Source organism: Pelophylax lessonae, assembly GCF_965119305.1.
Source record: "Pelophylax lessonae genome assembly, chromosome: 6".
Taxonomy (NCBI): Eukaryota; Metazoa; Chordata; class Amphibia; order Anura; family Ranidae; genus Pelophylax; species Pelophylax lessonae.
In genome coordinates, this window is record NC_138773.1 from 311,445,098 (window position 1) to 311,462,801 (window position 17,704).

At 46.0% G+C, this 17,704-nt stretch overlaps 1 pseudogene across 1 annotated transcript in view; it reads right to left on the reverse strand.

Moving 5' to 3' along the window:
• Positions 1-17,704, reverse strand: part of LOC309557508 (keratin, type II cytoskeletal 8-like) — a 47,440-nt pseudogene that overhangs the window by 21,551 nt on the left and 8,185 nt on the right. The window contains exons 2-5 of the transcript XR_014226196.1: positions 7,258-7,466; positions 6,022-6,082; positions 4,944-5,039; positions 1,433-1,597 (exon numbers count right to left, since the gene is read on the reverse strand). The product of XR_014226196.1 is annotated as a keratin, type II cytoskeletal 8-like (transcript). The remainder of the gene's footprint in view (positions 1-1,432; positions 1,598-4,943; positions 5,040-6,021; positions 6,083-7,257; positions 7,467-17,704) is intronic.

A 17,704-nucleotide genomic window follows, 5' to 3' on the forward strand; every position in this document is an offset into this window, starting at 1 on the left:
CGAAAAATTAACATTTTTCAAATTCAAATAAATTTTTCGAATTTTTCAAGTTCGTTATTTCATTAAATTGTTTTGTTCATTATAATTTATTTTGGATTTGTCGAAATTCTTTACTAATGTAATTCAGAAATTCGGACATACCCGAATCTCCGGAAAACAAAAATTTTTCAAATTCATCTTTTAATTTGTTATTTCATTACAATATTTGTTTGCTATCATTTATTTTAGATTAGTTAAAATTCATTGCTATTGTGATTCGGAAATTCGGGTACTGTACATCCACATCTCTGAATAACAAAAATGTTGTCTGAATTTTAATTCGTAACTAAACTAATTGCATATACAGTATCTACTAAGGGGTCTCCTGCTCCAGAGGGCAGGTCCCTGATACCCTACTACAATCACAGAATGTCCTCAGTCTTCTGGGTTGAATGAAGCCAAGACTGAGGACATCTAGTGGCTGAATTGTATAACTGCAGGGGACAAATTGGTCGAAGGAAAGGTCACTATTGCAGCCAGAGCCAGAGCTACAAATTTGGGTACATCCAAATATCTACTAAGGGGTCTCCTGCTCCAGAGGGCAGGTCCCTGACACCTTACAATCACAGAATGTCCTCAGTCTTCTGGGTTGAATGAAGCCAAGACTGAGGACATCTAGTGGCTGAATTGTATAACTGCAGGGGACAAATTGGTCGAAGGAAAGGTGACTATTGCAGCCAGAGCCACTAAACATGTTGACTAATTTCAAGTGGTAAAAAAAAAGCCCATCTCTGGCACTAGCCCACTCCTCAATTCTTTAAATGCTTTTTCTTCTATTGTCATAGTGCTGCTTGCTGTAAATATGGATTAATATAAATAGATAGGTGGATAGGGTGGTGGGTACATTTATTTCATTTTGGCTCCTCTGTAATCATTGGAACAGCTATTGGACTGTTCTGGATCTCACAGGCTCCAGGTTTGATTGCTCTCCCCTGCTTTCTAGAGACTTCAGGAGGTTGATCAAGACAAACAGGCAACCTGAATATTTATTATGCTTCAGTCAATCCCTGGGGAGGAGTGCCCAGTAGGTGGCTGGAGAGACATATAAATAGTCTGAGCTTTAGAACAGCAGGATCTGTCTGCTTAACTATTCCACTGGATGGGGGGTGGCTCCCCTGCCTCCCCCCACAGCAGTTCTACTTATTCAAGCTAATGTTCGCAGCTGTGGCATAGCTGGGGAGCCTACTTCTAAAATCCCTTTCTGAAGCTATTCATGGGAACCTCACATAAAGACCTCCAAGTTATCCAGCAAGTGAATGAACTTTATCTGTGTGCTTGACCGCCTCTGCACGAATCTTGGGAAATAATCCGTTAATTACAGCGGCTCCTTCGGGGGGAGCTCTACATTTCTAAAGCAGGAATCGGTGGGGTTGTGGTCATCTGGTTGCGGTACCTTGCTCTTGTACCAGTGCTCGGCCTCCTGGCGGCTCTTATCCGCCATGGTCTGGTACTGGGCCCGTACTTCATCCATGATATGCTTCATTTCCAGGTCCCGGTTATTGTCCAGCTCCACGGTCACCTTGTCATTGTGCACCTGGGACTGGAGCTCGTTTATTTCCTAAAAAAGACGAGTCAGATTGATGGCACTGTATTGTGTTTCTGTATATATTCTCTTTAAGTTACCCACATGCCCTCCGGAATATTTACCCCCCTTCACGACCAGGCTATTTTTTTTGCGATAGGGCACTGCGTTACTTTAACCGCTTGCCGACCGCCCGCTGCAGATATACTGTGGCAGGCTGTCTCGGCTGCGCGAACCGCCGTTCCTCATTAGGAAGCGGGGAAGCCGATCCACAGGACCGGCGGCAGCGATTGCCGCCGTGCCCCCGCGATCGCTCCCCATGGAGAGAGAACGACAGTCTGCTGTGGTAAACACAGCAGACCATTGTTCTCTCTGAAACATAGGTGTGCGCAGCCTATTGCATTAGGGTGTGCACCCCAAAGTTTAAATACACATGGATGTGTTTGCCTACATGTATATGGCCCCGGTACATTACTCTCCCTGCTGGCAAAGTGAAATAGAAGTGTGTGGCACTTCTCTTATGGCAGAGCAGGTCCGAGGGAGATCTTTCCCATCTCCTCACTGGCAAACAGAGCGATAATGCTAATGTGCCCTAGGTGATTAGGGTGTGCCCAGGCACACCCGGCACACCCTGTGCGCACGCCTATGCTCTAAAATGAACACAGAACACCTGTGATCCTCCTATTTAGGAAGACAGGTCTCTGTGTTGATTCCACAAGTGCATCCCCCATACAGCTAGAAAACACCCTCTAGGCTCACATTTAACCCTTTGATCATCCACTGTGTTAACCCCTTCCCTGCCAGTGTCATTGTTACAGTAACAGTGCATATTTTTAGCACTGATTACTGTAGTAATGTCACTGGTATCCCCAAAAGTGTCAAAAATATCAGTTAGGGGTCCAATCTGCAATGTTGCAGTCCCGCTAAAAATCGCTGATTGCCGCCATTACTGGCAAAAAAAAAAAATAATAATACTATAATATTAATAATAATAAAAATGACATAAATCTTTCCCCTAGGTTGTAGATGCAATAACTTTTGCGCAAACCAATCAAAATACACTTATTGGAATTTTTTTTACCAAAAATATGTAGCAGAATACAAATTGGCCTAAACTGATGAAAAAATTAGATTTTTACATTTTTTGGGGAATGTTGTATAGCAGCAAGTGAAAAATATTGTTTTTTTTTCAGAATTGTCGCATTTTTTTTGTTTATAGTGCATAAAATAAAAATCACACAGGTGATCAAATACCACCAAAAGAAAGCTCTGTTTGTGGGGAAAAAAAGGACATCAATTTTATTTGGGTACAGCGTCGCATGACTGCGCAATTGTCCGTTAAAGTAACGCAGTGTCGAATAAAAAAAATGGCCTGGTCATTAAGGGGTCAAATCTTCCGGGCCAGAAGTGGTTAATTGACAATTGCGCGGTCGTGCGACGCTGTACCTAAATAAAATTGATGTCCTTTTTTTCCCCACAAATAGAGCTTTCTTTTGGTGATATTTGATCACCTGTGTGATTTTTATTTTATGCACTATGAACAAAAAAAGACTGACTATTTAAAAAAAAAAAAAAACATTATTTATTTTCTGCTATAAACATGTCCAATGAAAAAAAATCAAATTTCGGCCAATTTGTATTCTGCTACATGTTTTTGGCAAAAATAAGCGTATATTGATTGGTTTGCGCAAATCAGTCATATAAGTATGCAAAATTGCAAAATTGTTCTTATTAACAACTACCCAGCAGGACTAGAACCTCTGTTGGGTTTTTATTGCCCTCTGTTTATAATGAGATCCCTCTTCCTCAAGCCATCTCCCTCGAAACGCGTTAGCCTGATCCATATGGATGTCTTCAAGTTCTCTTGTCGCAATTAAGTGTGTTGTTCCTGCGGTCTTTGGATTGCCTGAAGGAATCCTCTGTTTTTATGCTTATACCTAGCATACTCCTGTGAGTATAATGTATGGCGTGGTTTTTATGATTTTCCAATAAATGTTTTACGGTATTGCACTAGGTCTAAGATTCTAGATGCCAACAATCCAGCCATCATTTAATTGTTTTTTACGCAACATTTGAGCGCAGGAGACATTTGCTTTTCTTTTTTGTATCCCCCGGTACTCTCCACCCCCCCCCCCCAGTGCTCTCCACCTCCCCCTGTGCCCACCACCTCCCCTTCAGTGCTCTACAGCCCCCCACCCCCCCACCCCCAGTGCTCTCGGCCTCCCTCCGTGCTATCGGCCTCTCCCGTGCTCTCCATCTTTCTCCAGTGCTCTCCACCCCCCCCCCAGTGCTCCCAGCCTCCCCTCTCTGCTTTCCACCTCCCCCCCAGTGCTCTCCACCTCCCCTTCAGTGCTCTCCATCTTCCCCTGTGCCCACCGCCCCCACCTTCAGTGCGATCCAGCCCCCCCCCCCAGTGCTCTCCACCTCCCCTTCAGTGCTCTCCACCTTCCCCTGTGCCCACCGTCTCCCCTTCACTGCTCTCCAGCCCCCCCCCCCAGTGCTCTCCACCTCCTCTTCAGTGCTCTCCACCTTCCCCTGTGCCCACCACCTCCCCTTCAGTGCTCTCCAGCCCCCCACCCCAAGTGCTCTCGGCCTCCCTCCGTGCCATCGGCCTCTCCCTGTGCTCTCCATCTTTCTCCAGTGCTCTCCACCCCCCCCCCCCCTAGTGCTCCCAGCCTCCCCTCTCTGCTTTCCACCTCCCCCCCAGTGCTCTCCACCTCCCCTTCAGTGCTCTCCACCTCCCTTTCAGTGCTCTCTACCTTCCCCTGTGCCCACCGTCTCCCCTTCACTGCTCTCCAGCCCCCCCCCAGTGCTCTCCACCTCCCCTTCAGTGCTCTCCAGCCCCCCACCCCCAGTGCTCTCGGCCTCCCTCCGTGCCATCGGCCTCTCCCTGTGCTCTCCATCTTTCTCCAGATCTCTCCACCCCCCCCCAGTGCTCCCAGCCTCCCTCTCTGCTTTCCACCCCCCCCCCCACAGTGCTCTCCACCTCCCCTTCAGTGCTCTCCACCTTCCCCTGTGCCCACCGCCCCCACCTTCAGTGCTCTCCAGCCCCCCCCCAGTGCTCTCCACCTCCCTTTCAGTGCTGTCCACCTTCCCCTGTGCCCACCACCTCCCCTTCAGTGCTCTCCAGCCCCAACCCCCCCCCCCCCCAGTGCTCTCGGCCTCTCCCCATGCTCTTCATCTTTCTCCAGTGCTCTCCACCCCCCCCCCCCCTCCAGTGCTCCCAGCCTCCCCTCCCTGCTTTCCACCTCCCGTGCTCTCTGCCTCTTCCCCAGTGCCCTCCAGCCCTCCCCAGTGCTCTTCACCTTACCCCCATAAGTAAAAATGAAGAACGGCCCTGACAGTGACTAAGAGCGACCAATCAGAGAAGAGATTCCGTTACCTCCTTATAGACCCGCTTTAGATACTCAATTTCATCGGTCAGACTGTCCAGCTTGGACTCGTTGTCCACCTTCTGCAGGTAAGTATCATCGAGATCCTGCCAGACACAGAGAGACTTCATTCCTACACAATTGTATAAAGTATACAGAACCACAATACACACATTAGTCCCAGTGACCAAAGGAGCTGACAGTCTAAAGCAGAGGTCTCCAAACTATGGTCCACTGCAAGATTTTATCCAGCCCTGTAAGTGGGGACTCCAATGGAAAGTCTGATGTAAGGGCGGATTCTGATGGGGACCCTGATGTAAGGGGGGACTCTGACGGGGACCCTGATGTAAGGGGGGACTCTGATGGGGACCCAGAGGTAAGTAGGGGGGACTCTGATGGGGACCCTGATTTAAGGGGGGACTCTGATGGGGACCCTGATGTAAGGGAGGATTCTGATGGGGACTCTGATGGGGACCCTGATGTAAGGGAAGATTCTGATGGGGACCCTGATTTAAGGGGGCCCCGGCTGTGACGGGGGGGGGGTTGGGCAGACACTGTGGCCCTCTTAGTGAAATGTCCAGGGGCCCCGGCTGTGAAGGGGGGGATGGGCAGATGCTGTGGCCCTGGTAGTGAAAGTTTGGGGGCCCCGGCTGTGAAGGGGGGAGGAGGCAGACGGTGTGGCCCTCATAGTGACTAGTCTGGGGCCCCGGCTGTGAAGGGGGGATGGGCAGACGCTGTGGCCCTCGTAGTGAAGAGTCGGGGGGGGCCCTGGCTGTGAAGGGGGGGATGGGCAGACGCTGTGGCCCTCGTAGTGAAGAGTCGGGGGGGCCCCGGCTGTGAAGGGGGAGATGGGCAGACGCTGTGGCCCTCGTAGTGAAGAGTCGGGGAGGCCCAGCTGTGAAGGGGGGGGGGGGTGGGCAGACACTGTGTATCCTATTAGTATGATATGGAAGGGGTGAGAAATGTGAAGTTCTAGGCGGAGTCCTGAAGGGGATTGAAGCATGAAGCTCAGCGCTGCAAGGCAGCATGGCTTCCAGCTCCGCCATGGTGTCACACAGAGATGAAGGACTGAAGACTGACAATACGAACCTTCTTGGTCAATACAAAATCATTTTCTAATTGGTTCCTTCTGTTAATTTCATCCTCATATCTGTAAAATAAGAGCGGCAGTTAGCTGAGGCTCACAGTTACTTTACTGTACCAGGATGTCACACAGCATAATGCAGCCCAATGGGGTGAAGGTGGGGGGGTAAAAATACATAATTGAGACACATTTGTAGCACCCCTTAAGCTGATGGGGGGGGGGTGTTCACATTCTACAGTCACAATGCTTCACACAGCAAAAATTATCCCATGTGTCAAGTGAAGGGGAAGAGCTGCAAATGCCCCGCAAACAAGCTCAATGCACACAGTGGTGGCACGTTGGCGTGTCATTTGCAGGATTAAAACAGCCGGTCAGAAAACCGAGAAAGTAAGGGATGATAAATGATGAGCCTGAGTGAAAGTACACTTTCCCAGCATCCCTTTAGATGAGTACGTTCCTCCTGTACACTACTGGAGGGTTAGACTAGTGATTGACTGATATTGGTTTTTCGTTGCCGATACCGATATTTTTGCGAATGCATATTGGTATTGGCCGATATGCACCAATATTTTAGTACATTATATTTTTTTTTTTCTTGACAGGTACTCTTGTGGAGGGATCTGGGTGTCTAAAAGACCCCAAACTCCTCCTCTGCACTTAAAAGCATTCAAAACGCCAGGTTTGGCAGTTATGAATGCTGCCAATTTTTTTTAATCTGGCGCAGAGCACCCGGAAGTGATGTCATGACATCACTTCCGGGTTTTTGCATGGAGACCCAATCAGAGCTGAATGCGGCTTTGATTGGGTCTGCGGCGGCCGTGCAGGCTGGTTGCCCGAGTCTCCCGGTGGGACGGAAGACCTGGGTAAGCCGCGGAAGAGGGGGGGGACGTCCCCTCCCGCTCCTTGTAATGACAGCCGAGCGGCTTCTCAGCCGCATGGATTGTCATTACAAGACAGCCGACCGGCGGCTATGGACGCCGGTACCGGGGTGATGCCTCTAGCTGCAGGCATCACTTCAGTACAAGCACTTTCCCGAAATATCGGTAACCTCAGGGGCCGATTCCGATATATCGGGGAAAGTGCATATCGGCCCTCAATATATCGGCTTTGCCGATAATCGGTCGATCCCTAGAGCATTTCCTCCCTATCACATCTGAGCAGCCCATGTGACTATAGAGTCACACATGTGGGCGTATACAGCCAGAAACAAGAGACCCCGGATAATCTATCACAGCAGTTACCGGCTCTTCAGCTCCTCCACCACAGCCTGCATGTTCTGCAGCTCGGCCTGCAGTTTGTCCTTCTCATGCAGCAGTGCGTCTATCTGCTGCTTCAGGTGGTTGCTGGACCCCAATGTGACCTGATCAATGTTGGACTTGTAGCTGTCCTTCTCCTTCAGCAGCTTCAGCTGGGTCTTCAGGATCTTGTTCTGCCTCTCCAGCTCCCGCACCTAGCAATAAGCAGATATCAGTTACTGGAACCCCAGCGGATGGAAGAATATTGGAAACAAGCCCGCATTTGAAGCCCAAGTTGTAGCCATCTTTCGGCTATAGCGTGGGCGCCAAGGGGTTATAAATGATCAATAAATGGTGTATTAAATGTTCATACTCACTCAGTCACTATGAGTTTCAGGCCAGGACTGGTCATAGGGCACACCAGGCACTTACCCGGTGGGCCGGGGCCACCAGGCCTCAAGTCCTTGCAGGGCCCAAGGCAGTTGGGCTGCTCTTTGAGCCCACGCCGCTCACCTGGCCTCTCCGCAGACGCCTGGCTGCCAGTTTAGTTTAGCCATCGGCCCTGGGTGGAAGGAAACATGAAGGGGGAGGAGCTAGAGGAGTCACCTTCGGCCTCTCCACAGCCATACTGCCACCAGTATAGTTCAGCAGTTGGTGCCGGGGGCGTGACCATGAATGGAGAGGAGCTAGGGGACTCACCTGCAGCATACACCATGGAGCCGGATCAGGGTGAACGTGAGTACAGTCCCCCTGTAATCTGCATATAGAGGATCATTCACTCCATTTCCTCCTGCAGCCTCTCTGCCTCACCCCCCTGTGCTCTCCAGCTCCCCCTATGCTCTCTGACATCCTCCAGTGCTCTCCAGCCCCCCGTGTGCCCTCTGCCTCCCCCTCAGCGCTCTCCAGCCCCCCTGTGCCCTCCACCTCCCCCCTGTGCTGTCCACCTTCCCCCACTGTGATCTCCACATCCCGTTAATGCTCTCCAGGCTCCAGCCCCCCCAGTGCTCTCAGCCTCCCCCTGTGCTCTCCACCTCCCCCCTGTGCTCTCCACCTTCCCCACTGTGCTCTCCACATCCCATTAATGCTCTCCAGCCCCCCCCCCTGTGCTCTCCACCTCCCCCCTGTGCTGTCCACCTTCCCCCACTGTGATCTCCACATCCCATTAATGCTCTCCAGCCCCCCTGTGCCCTCAACCTTCCCCACTGTGCTCTCCACATCCCATTAATGCTCTCCAGGCTCCAGCCCCCCCAGTGCTCTCAGCCTCCCCCTGTGCTCTCAACCTCCCCCCTGTGCTCTCTACCTTCCCCACTGTGCTCTCCACATCCCATGAATGCTCTCCAGCCCCCCCTGTGCTCTCCACCTTCCCCACTGTGCTCTCCACATCCCATGAATGCTCTCCAGCCCCCCCTGTGCTCTCCACCTTCCCCACTGTGCTCTCCACATCCCATTAATGCTCTCCAGCCCCCCAGTGCTCTCGGCCTCCCCCTGTGCTCTCTGCCTCTCCCCGTGTTCTCCGCACTCCTCCAGTTCTCTCCACCTCCCCACTGTGCTACCATCCCCCCGTGCTCTCCACCTCCCCCCCCCCCCCGTGCTCTCTGCCTCCCCCTGTGTTCTCCACTTCTTCTCCAGTGCTCTCCAGCCCTCCCCAGTGCTCTTCACTTTCCCCCAGTGCTCTCTGCCTCCCCCCAGCTCCCACCTCATCCTGGTGCTCTCTAGCCCCATGTGCTCTCCGCCCCACCCCCCCACCCCCCCAGTGCTCTCCAGAGCCCCTCTGTGCTCTCCAGCCCCCCACGCTTTTCACCTCCTCCCATGCTCTCTGCCTCCCCATGTGCTCTCCTCCTCTCCCCAGTACTTTCCAGTCCTCCCAGTGCTCTTTCCCTCCCCTCTGTGCTCCCCCCTCCCCCCAGAGCTCTCCGCCTCCATCTCCCCCTGTGCTCTCCTCCCTCCCTGCTCATGCTCTCCATCCTCCATGCTCTACTGCTCCCCCCCCCCTCCGCTCTCTGCCCCACCCCGTGTTTTTGCTTCCCCCTATGCTCTCCATCCCCCACCCCCAGTGCTCTTCAGACCCTCCTGTGCCCTCAATCCCCCCCCCCCACCCCACAGTGCTCTCGTCCCACCCCGTGTTCTCCAGGTTCCTCCCTGTGCTGTGCGGCCCTCCATGCTCTTTCCCAGGCCCCCCTCGCCTTCCGCACATCTCTGATGGGTTCCCCCCTCCCCTCTTCCGGGGGATCCATCAGGATGGAGATTGGGGAAGGGCCGGTTAACATGTCATGGGCTACTTAGTCTAAAATGCCTGGGCCTATTTTTTGTCCCAGTCCGTGCCTTATGAGATTCCTTTTCTGTATTCTGCAAAAAACCTGCTTGATCCTGCTGCTCTCTATCTCCCCCTTGTGTCCATGTCCCCATTGCAGTTGGGGATATTGCAGAGCCGTGCTGGCAGCTCTGCACATGCTCAGTTTTCAGTGAGTTTCTAGCTGAGCATTTCCTCTCAATCACATCTGAGAAGCCCATGTGACTATAGAGTCACACATGTGGGCGTATATACAGTGATAAATGACAGCCCACTCCCTCCCTCCTCCTCTATGCCCATTAACCAGCTACGTAAATACAATGGAGGGTGGGATATTACATGTAGATTGATAGAGGCTTCACCTCCCTCTTATTCTAAGACACAGGCTGGAGGGGCGTGACGCAGCCTGTGACTGGCAGAAATCCACCCACACCATGTTATCACCAAAAAAATAATAAAGATTTGATTTTAAATAGATATTTGTATGACAATTTAAAACAGTTTATTGATTTTATTTTATTATTTTTTTTTTTATTTCAAAAGTTGTTTTTTTTATTTTGAACATGTGACCAGCAGCAGAGGACTAGACGCTCCTCCTGCTTATGTTTCCCTGCAGACAGGCTGGGAGAGAGCTGGGTCATGTGACAGCTGTAAAAGGTACTTTTTTTGGTTTATTAACCACTTCCTCCAGGTTGATGCCATATGGCGCGGGGAGCTTGAAGTGGAGATGTCTGGATGATGCCTACAGCTGGGAAGACTGAGACCGATTTTATTTATTTATGCGTTATCTCAGGTTTTCCAGCATAGAGGAAAGATGTGGGGACTTATAGACCCCGGATCTCTCTGTAAAGAGGACCAGTCAAGCTCCTATTTCCTTTTACAGGGGATGTTTACATTCCTTGTAATAGGAATAAAAGTGATCAAAAAATAAATAAATTAAGGGAAAATTTAAAAATAAAAAATAAAATAAATAATAATAAAAAAAATTTTGAAAGCCCCCCCCCGTCCCCTCGTGCTCGCATGTAAAAGCGAATGCATGCGTAGGTCGCACCGCCATATGTAATCAGCATTCAAACCACACATGTGAGGTTTCGCTGCGATTTCCGCTGTATCTCTAAACTGGTAATATATTAAAAAAAAAAAAAGTGTAACCTATAGAATTTTTTTAGGTACCGAAGTTTGACGCCATTCCATGAGCCTGCGCAATTTTAAAGCGTGGCATGTAAGGTATCTATTTACTCAGCATAACATCATCTTTCACATTATACAACAACAAAAAAAAATTGGGGTAAATATTGTGTTTTGTTTTTTTTTATTAATTTAAGTGTTTTTTCCCAAAAAATCACGTTTAAAAAATTGCTGCACAAATACTGCGTGACATAAAAATTACAACGGCTGCCATTTTATTCCCTAGGGCGGGGATCCTCAAACTATGGCCCTCCAGCTGTTGTAGAACTACAAATCCCATGAGGCATTGTAAACCTCTGACATTCACAGACATGACTAGGCATGATGGGAATTGTAGTTCCTGAACAACTGGAGGGCCATAGTTTGAAGACCCCTGCACTAGGGCCTCTGTTAAAAAAAAATGATATCTAATGTTTGATTTTTTTACACGATGGAGAGAAGTGTCAGAAAAGGCTTCGGTGGCAAGTGGTTAAAATAACTACAATGCCATCATCCTCAGCTAAGAACACCCTCCTGTCTACGTGCCTAAGCTAAGGGCAGATGGATTCCAGGAAGTAAAAGCTACATGAATCATCTGCCCATACTCAAGATGGCCACGATTATAAATGCTAGACGGGAGGGTGGGTGGTATTTTTAGTGATTTCTCAACAAAATAAAGCATGGAGACATGGTTGGATGGAGTTTGATTTGAATTATTGAATTAATTAAATATTGTTTTCAGGTTCTGTGTGTTCAGATACAGTTTTGAGACAGAGAAAGAACCTGAGGACAAAGATTCCCCAGTCCCTTTCTCTTCAGCCTGCAGTAAACATAGTTTACTGTGCTTCAGTTAAGAATGAAGACAGGAGCGATTGGTACAGATCACTCACTGTGTTTATTCAGAAAAGAAAGGCTGGTTAATTAAATATTTTCTAGCCTCTTCCCCGCTCCTGAGAGGAGGGAAGCTGGCAGCAATGCAGGGGGAGACAGGAAGCAGGGGAAATTATTATTATTATTATTATTCAGGATTTCTATAGCGCCAGCAGTTTACGCAGCGCTTTACAATGTTAGAGGGAGACAGTACATTTACAATACAATAAAATACAAGAGGATTAAGAGGGCACCCCATGGAGTGATTAGGGTCTGCCCATGTACACCCAGCACACTCTGTGCACATGGAGAGTACCAGAGGCGTAACTAGAACCTTCAGGGCCCCGGTGCAAGAAACCATGAAGGGCCCCCCGGACCCCTGGACGGGGCCCTTTCCTTCAAGCCTGGGGCTCTTCCCACTGATCCTGGGGCCCTTTACTCTCGTTGCGGGGCCCTTTATTACAGTCCCGCAGCGGGTCCCTTTCACAGGTTCTGCAGTGGGCCCCCTTCCTGCCATCTTGGGGCCTCCCTACGGTGGTGGATTGCCAGGGCCCGGTCGCAAGTGTGACCTTGGCGATCCTGGAAGTTCAGCCACTGGTGTCAGTAGTTTTTATTTTTGGTATTTTAATTGTATTATTTTTTCATCATTTTATTTTTTACAATGTCACTGACTATGACTCTGTCCATTCAGAAAAGGAAGGAGCTCCTGCAGCTACAGAAGGAAAAAGATGGACAGTGATTTCTCTAAATGCTGCCCCGGCCGGCGCCGCCACTCCTATCCAGGTGTACAGGGGAGCCGCACAGGCCCCCTTGGAGCATAGGGCCCGGTTGCAATCGCTACCCCTGCAACCCCTGTAGTTACGCCCCTGGAGAGTACTCAGATTAGTCAACTGCATCACAGTTTAAAGCTGCAATGTAAAAATTCTCCACTAGATGGCGGTGTAAATATTTTTACAATTATGCTTATGCAGTGATCTGGATATTCAGTTCATTTTTTGGGCAAGAAAAGAGCACCACTCAACAACTTGCCGCCAAATCATGTATCTGTACGTCATTGATTTCAAGTAGTTGTAGCGGGATGATATGCAGCTGCAGGCATCACCCTGGTACTGTTTTTTACAGCCGACAGTTGGCTTTCTTGTAATAACAACCGATGCTTCTAAGCAGCCACTCGGCTGTTATTACCAGCAGCGGGAGGGGGCGTCCCACCGGGAGACCCGAGCGACCAGCCGGCATGTCCCCTGGCTGGCAAGAGGCTCGAACAAAGCTGGAATCGGCTTTGATCAGGTCTCCGATTTACTAACCCAGAAGCAACGTCACTTACGGTTCACTCGGCAGCCAATGGCGTCAGTTTTAAAAAATCAAAAGTATTCAAAAACTTCAATCTTGGCATTTTAAATGCCTTAAAGTGCAGAGAAGGGGTCTGATAGACCCCTGATCCCTCCATAAAGAGCACCTGTCACTGCATATTACTATCACAGGGGATGTTTACATATCTTGTGACAGCAATATAAGTGATTTAAACATTTTAAAAATTAAAATGTTTTTAAACATTTTAAAATGTTAAAGTTTTAAAATGTTTTTTTTTTTTTTTGTTTTTTTTTTATGGGTCATGTGGTGATTTCAATAGAGGTGAGTGGGGTGCGAAGTCCAGTGTTTGGACTTTTATTGCGATTTATATTTTCCTTCTTTTTTACATCATTAACTTTGCGTCTGACATTTCAGTTCACCTGAAGTTTGACCATTTTTTTTTTTTTTTTTACACTGTTTGACCTAGCGCACTATGCACTCAGGTGCCGGGAGACAGGGGAAGGGGTCTGGCCTGAAATGCCAACCAGAAATACTGAAGAGGTGAGACAGAAAAAATGCATTTGTTCAACATGTCTGTCAGAAACAATTGTGTCCACTAGATGGCACTGTAGGTTCTTTTTGTAAAAGTGAATGGTTGTAACTTCATTAGAGAAGGCTGTGCTTTGCTGGGTTCCAGCAATACTATTTACCTGAATGGTAATTGCACTGAGCCATTGAGAGCACCCTCTAGTGGCTAATCTGCACACATACAGTTACAATAATATAGACGTGCAAGCCCTGTAAAAAAATTATTAAAAATTGTAAGTCATATAAAAATTAGATAAATATTATAAACATTATCCATTGTAACAAGCAGCGAGTAGGCACGCTTTTATTGCAGGAATCATCCTTTTTTTTAAGCATTCTCTTCCTGCTTTGCACACAAGTAATTGTACTTAAACATTGAAAGCTTCCTCTAGTGGGTAAGCTAATCAAATGTACAAAAACAAGAATACAAAAGCCTTTAAAAAAAAAAAAAATGAAAACCATATAAAAAAATAAGATAAATATTTAAAAAATAAATAAATCTGAAAATGTATAATCAAGAGAATTGGGGAAAAAAAAGGGGGGAGGGGGAAGTTATAAAAATAAAAAAAGATACCTATATAAAAAATTGAGGGGAAAAAAAACTTCAAAAGTACAATTACAAAAAGTATTGAAGCGCAAGCTATGTTTAAAAAAAAAAAATCATAAAAAATAGCATCAATGCTGCAAAAATAACAATCCAATTTTTTAAAACAATTGCAACATTTGTGGCTCGGTTCACACTTCTGCGGATGCAGAGATCGCATGTAATTCGGAGCGCACTGCTCCTTCATTACATGCGATCTCATGTGCGGTGCGAATTCGCACTGCATCCGCCCCAAACACGCACATGAGGCATTTTTTTTTATTCACAACAGAATCGGATCGCATAGGGGTTCACACTAGTGCGATCCAATTCTGTGCGAACTTGCAGATCGCACTGCGAAATGCGATCGCAACTGGGGGTATCTTTAACTTTTAATTGACACCCCCTGCGTATCGCATATGGCAGTGTGAACTGCCAGAGGTGCGGATGCGATGCAGGATCACGCTGCATATTCGCAGCGTTCCCGCATCGCAGAAGTGTGAACCGAGCCTTAATAAGAATTGTAAAAAAAAAAAAAAGGGGGGGAGAGGGGGAAGTTATAAAAAACTAAGATACTTATTTAAAAAATTAAGGGGGAAAAAAAACTTCAAATGTATAATTACAAGAGTATTAAAGCGCAAGCTATGTTAAAAAAAATCATAAAAAACAGCATCAGTACTGCAAAAATAACAATACAATTTTTTAAAACAATTGCAACATTTTAATAAGAATTGTAAAATAAAAAAAAAGGGAGGGGGAAGTTATAAAAAAACTAAGATACCTATATCAAAAATTGAGGGAAAAAAAACTTCAAATATACAATTGCAAGAGTATTGAAGCGCAAGCTATGTTTAAAAAAAAAAAAAAAAAAAAAACATAAAAAATAGCATCAATGCTGCAAAAATAACAATACATTTTTTTAAAACAATTGCAACATTTTAATAAGAATTGTAAAAAAAAAAAAAAGGGAGGGGGAAGTTATAAAAAAATAAGATACATATTTAAAAAGTTGAGGGGAAAAAAAACTTCAAATGTACAATTACAAGAGTATTGAAGCGCAAGCTATGTTTAAAAAAAAAAAAACATAAAAAATAGCATCAATGCTGCAAAAATAACAATACATTTTTTTAAAACAATTGCAACATTTTAATAAGAATTGTAAAAAAAAAAAAAAAAAAAAAAGGGGGAAGGGGGAAGTTATAAAAAACTAAGATACCTATATAAAAAATTGAGGGGAAAAAAAACTTCAAATGTACAATTACAAGAGTATTGAAGCGCAAGCTATGTTTAAAAAAAAAAAAACATAAAAAATAGCATCAATGCTGCAAAAATAAGAATACATTTTTTTAAAACAATTGCAACATTTTAATAAGAATTGTAAAAAAAAAAAAAAAAAAGGGGGAAGGGGGAAGTTATAAAAAACTAAGATACCTATATAAAAAATTGAGGGGAAAAAAAAACTTCAAATGTACAATTACAAGAGTATTGAAGCACAAGCTATGTTTAAAAAAAAAAAAAAACATAAAAAATAGCATCAATGCTGCAAAAATAACAATACATTTTTTTTAAAACAATTGCAACATTTTAATAAGAAGTGTAAAAAAAAAAAAAAAAAAAAGGAGGGGGAAGTTATAAAAAACTAAGATACCTATTTAAAAAATTGAGGGGAAAAAAAACTTCAAATGTACAATTACAAGAGTACTGAAGCGCAAGCTATGTTTAAAAAAATAATCATAAAAAATAGCATCAATGCTGCAAAAATAACACTACAATTTCTTAAAAACAATTGCAACATTTTACCAAGAATTGTAAAAAAAAAAAGGGGGGGGGGGAGTTATAAAAACTAAGATGCCTATTTAAAAAATTAAGGGGGAAAAAAAACTTCAAATGTACAATTACAAGAGTACTGAAGCGCAAGCTATGCTAAAAAAAATCATAAAAATAGCATCAATGAGGCAAAAATAACAATACCATTTAAAAAAAAAAAATTGCAACATTTTACCAAAGTCTTCTGATTTTCCCCAACATTTTGGGAAATACGAAAAATTCAAATTTCTCTCATTCCTTGTCAGACTGATTTACAGAGCCCTCAAGGGTTTCTTTAGAGATAAAATACAAATATATGCAGAGATTATATCAGTCCACAGAACCAAAGCAAGGGGGCGCGGTGCCCAGGTGAGTGGGGAGTTGGCACGGCTTAGATAATATTTGGATGGGCACACAAGCAGGGAGGTTCCATGGCCGGGGATTACGCCTGCTGTGTTTACTGAGAGCGACGATCACAATGGCCAGATAATGAAATAAGATCGCTCCATTATTTGCCTGGGCTCCTACTGCCCTTTTCCCACCATTATCCTATGTCCTCCCTCTGCCCAGAGTCCTGCCAATCCCTCTCCTGCGGTTATCGGGTCACACGGGTTCAAACAACAAGGCGTGTTCCCAGGTCTGCCAGGAGCTCAGCGCCAGGCTGGGAAAATACGCTCTGACTTTAATTAAACGTATACATAGTAAACAGATTTTATAGAAGTTTGTTAAGGGCGAAAAATTGGGATGACCGCAATGCTGGGTAGGATGAGAGCAAACCTGCACCAGGATTTGGTGTTCTACAAAAAAAAAAAAAAATGATATTCAAGTAAATATTCTTAAAGTGGTTGTAAGAGTTAAAGGTTCAATACCGCATTCTCTGTATTAACTGCTTCCGGACCGCCCGCCCGCAATGTACGGGGGGGACGGGCAGCGGTGCAGGCAAAGCGGCGTACTGGTGCGTAACTGCCTGCTTCTGGGTTCAGGGTGTGCACCCCTACCCAGGCTGTGTCCAATCACAGCCCAGAGCCCTGTGTTGACAACTAACACAGAGCTCTGTACAGAGGGAACGATCTCTCTGTTTCTTATCCCTGCAAAGCAAGGAATAAGAAACAAAGTGATATTTAGTAAAAAAAAAAAAAAAACAACACACTTTACACATAGTAAGGCACATAGTTAACCCTTTGATTGCCCTAGATGTTAGCACTGATCACTGTATTAGTGTCTCTGGTGATATCAATGGCAGTTAGTTCCCACGAAGTGTCAGTTAATGCCAGATTGCTCGCCACGACACTATCACAGTCCCACTATAAGTCGCTGATCACCGCCGCTAGTAGTATAAAAAAATAATAAAAATTCCAGTATATATCCCATACTTTTTGTACACTTTGACTTTCATGCAAACCAATATACACTTTTTTTTAAATAAATACATGTAGCTAAATACATTTTGGCCTAAAATTGTGAAAAAATTCGATTTTTAAACATTTTTTTAATTGGATATGTTTTATAGCAGAAAGTAAAAATTATTGGGGTATTCTTTTTTTTTTTTTTGATCTTTATTCATTTGTATAATAGTAATAAAAAACCCAGTGGTGGTATCAGTACCCATCAGTGCAGCCTATCAGTATGCATTATTGCAACCTATCAGTGCCCATCAGTGTCACCTCATCAGTGCCCATCAGTGTCGCCATCATCAGTGCCCATCAGTGTCGCCTCATCAGTGCCCATCAGTGTCGCCATTATCAGTGCCCATCAGTGTCACCTCATCAGTGCCCATCAGTGTCGCCATCATCAGTGCCCATCAGCGTCGCCATCATCCGTGCCTATCAGGTGCCTATCAGCGTTGCCATCATCAGTGC